Below are 3711 nucleotides of genomic sequence, written 5' to 3'. Positions count from 1 at the left end.
AGACAAGAATTAATTATGAATTAATTTTGTGGCTAAAAGACATTAATTAAATAAAGGGGGCTTAAACTGTCAAATGTGTGATAGTTGAATATTGGGCTGAGAAGCCTTATAGACTAGGCATGGACGAAATTAAGTATGTGTCCATCTTAATTTCGGCTATAAGGGCCCTATTCCAGAAGCTTCATTGGATTGCTTAAGGCCTAAGATGTCCATTAGGGTTTTGACTGAAACCCTAGCAGCACAAGTATAAATAGAACCCCTGGGGCATCAGTTTTCGGCCACTTGAAACCCTAGAAGAGTTCATATCCGAAATATTGCCTCTCCCCTCTCTCCAATATCATCCTCTTGCTTGTGTGGTGTTTGTAAGCCATTAGAGGAGTGACATCTGTGACTCTAAGCTCCAAGACAAGAAGATTTAAGCCATTATCGAAGAGGTAATCATCTAGATCTGGTTTCATATCATAATTTCGAAATATGTATGCTAGATCTAGGGTTCTTAAGTCTTGGATGAATTGCATGTACAATAGAGAAACCTAGATCCAAGCTTTAGGGTTTGCATGAGCACATAGGATGTTGTTTTGGCTTAAGCCCATCAGGAGAGAGTTGGGATACTTACCTTCCACTGACCGAGTTCTCCTACAACAACAATTATCACGCCAGTATTGATCAACTACCGTTTGAGATGTTCTATGGGAAGAGGTGCAGGACCCCAGTTTGTTGGGGCGTGGTTGGTCATCAGGTCATGGGAAGCACCGAGGTGGTGCATAGTACCACCAAGTTGATTCAGCAGGTGTGCAACAGGTTGCGGTTCACATAGAGCTGACATAAGAGTTATGTTGACCGATGACGTTCGTACCTCGAGTTTCAAGTAGGGGACTTGGTGCTGCTGAAGGTGTCACCTTGGAAAGGTGTCATTCGGTTTCGGAAGTGGGGCAAGTTGGGCCCCTGATTTATTGGTCCTTTCAGGATTACTGCCTGAGTGGGTAGGGTTGCATACCGACTGGATTTTCCAAATGAGTTCAATCAGATCCAAAACACTTTCTATCTGTCTCAGTTGTGGAAGTGTGTAGCCATTGATTGAATGGTGATTTCGTTGGATGATATTCAGGTGGATGACCCCTGAATTAAGTGGAGAGGCCGATTGCGATTCTCAACAGGAAAACTAAGACTTTGTGTAATAAGGTGTTGAATCTGGTGAAGGTGCTATGGCAACACTGAACCTCAATCATTAACAGAAATATCCTCATGAAAAACTGAAACAAGATCCTAAATCTTGATTGAAACCGAACATATTCCACCAATACGTAACTAGCTCGATAAAACTTCCAAAGTAATTCAGAAATGTTGCTAAAACCATGGTCGGATCAATCTACATACCAACCCTGCCGACATGGCGCGTCAAAATTGGATTTTGCACCGATCCAAAGCCATACCTGAACACTAAACAACACCGCTTCGACGTCCGAACTCCCAATAACCAAGGATAGATGCCAAACCCAAGTCCGCTATGAACAATACTTCCATAACCAATGTAACACTCGTGTTTCTAGCCTAGGCATTTATATTGAGTTGATAGTCTAGGTTAACCTTTGTAACTCATTTAGAAGAAATGAAAAGGAGTTATGTGAATATTATGTGAATTATGTGTTTTATGCTTAATTATTAGGGCTTAATTAATTAAGAATAAAAATAAGTGTCAAAATTAAAGTGTGAGATAAGCTCTATATCTTTACATAAAGTTGTAGTGGTCGAAACAAGGATTTCGGGGATATAAAGAATACCAAAATCCGAGTTATAACGAAGAAGTTATGACCTGTCGAAGTTTCGCGACAAAACCGGCACGGTGCTGAATGTCGTAAAAAGTGAGTTTTTGATAAACTACTTTTTAGCCTTAGTAATCTAAACAAAAGTTGTAGTATTCGTTAAACCGAGAAGTTCGATAAAAAGAACGCCCAAATCTGACTTCGTATGAGGAAGTTATGATTTTTCGAAGTTTCAGCATAGCAGTAGACAGCTAAAAACTCGAATTTTAGATCGAGCGATTTTTAGCCGACACAACCTAAACGAGAATTGAAGGTCTCGTCATTAGGAGCACAACGGTAAAAAGTCTGACAAAAACGGACGTCGGATGAAGAAGTTATGAATTTTTAACGGATTTCCTGTCCCGGTCTGTTAAAAATAATAATATAAAAATTAAAGTCAAAATTAGCCAACGAAGTCTAAACGGAAGTTGTAGATCGTAATTTTAGCTACCCGTGCATATAAAGAACGTCAAAAACGGAACTCGTATGCAAAAGTTATGGATTTTAGAAGTTTTGGCGCGAAAACCGAGAAATTTCGCATAGTCACAATTGCCACGTCACCCTCGCTTAGAAAGTGACACGTGTCCTGCTGAGTCACCTGGCTGCTGAGTCATTAGGCTGCTGAGTCATGCAAGCCACGTGTCCTCTTCTGATTCGACCGAGGAGGAGGCCCAATCCGAAGCAGCCAGCTCTCCAGCCGAAGCTTCGCCCAGCTGCCGCGTGTGTCCGAGCCTCACATAGCCTAGCTCTGAGCCTCGCAGGTGCGCCAACAAGCCGCGGTCCACTTAGAAGCCGACAGCGAGCCCTCGCATGTGCGAGCCATGTGCGAGCCATGCGAGCGATGTGCGAGACCCCCCTGCGAAGCCTCTTAGCCATCGGATCAGGAGACTTCTCAGCCGTTGGATCAAACTTCGGACCCTATAAATAGAAGGGTACATGCGAGGGTTTCCGGTTACTTTTGGAATTTAGCCATTTTTAGCCCCTCTCTCCATATTTTCTTCATCTTAACATCCCGCAAAGCCCCGGTATCAATTGTAAAGCCCGGAATACCCCACGAAGTGCCCGAGAAGCCCGGAAAATTTATCTTTTCGGTTTCGAAGCCCGACTTTTGCAGAGCCCGGTTTCTCAATAAAACTCCCGGTTTTATTAGAAACGATCGTTTTAGGAAACGAATTGCTGCCCGATTTTCACCAAAATAAGTGAGTGTGTAGTTACTTTCAATTTACACATAGATATGAAGTATTTACCTTGAAATACGTGTTATGTGTAAATATGCTAATTGTTTATTCGAGGTGACTGTTGAATTGATGTTTTATACAAGTTTTAAACTTTATATGCTTTTTATCTACAAAATATGTTGGGTAGAACATGGGTAGATGAAATAGTTGATGTGTGTTAAAATGGTGAGAGGCCTCGATGTCGATGTTGTGTTGTTGTTGTAGTTATCTAGCGAAGTATAGATGACGACCACGGACTTTCTAGATAGTCCAGTGGAACACTAGCAGGTTCGCAACTTGGTGTTGATGAATTAAATGTTCATTGGCGTACTTCATCCCCCTCATGGTCGCCTTAAGGACATGTATGGCTGAGGAAACCCCTTAGCAGTAGTGTCCATCCCGATGATAATCCTTAGGCTAGGTCCCTTGTGATAGGTGTTTAGGGACGTAAAGTGAGGACAACGGGAATGGGTAATCAGGGTTATTGTTCATTGGTGAACTTAATAAGTATATTATTATTGTGGGTTGAAAACCCTATATGCTCACCAGGATCCCAAGCCTGACCCACTCAGTTTTATGATTACAGGTAGTGGACCCCGAGCATAGTCGGAGGATGACGAGAGATTTTTGGATTATAGGCCAGTAGTTGTAAATAACTGTTGAAAGGCTTATAATGTCTTGTTTATGCTTTT

This window comes from Lactuca serriola, chromosome 1 (assembly GCF_051521515.1).
Source record: "Lactuca serriola cultivar US96UC23 chromosome 1, Lser_US96UC23_V15, whole genome shotgun sequence".
NCBI lineage: Eukaryota > Viridiplantae > Streptophyta > Magnoliopsida > Asterales > Asteraceae > Lactuca > Lactuca serriola.
Note: the sequence above shows the minus strand (reverse complement) of the source record.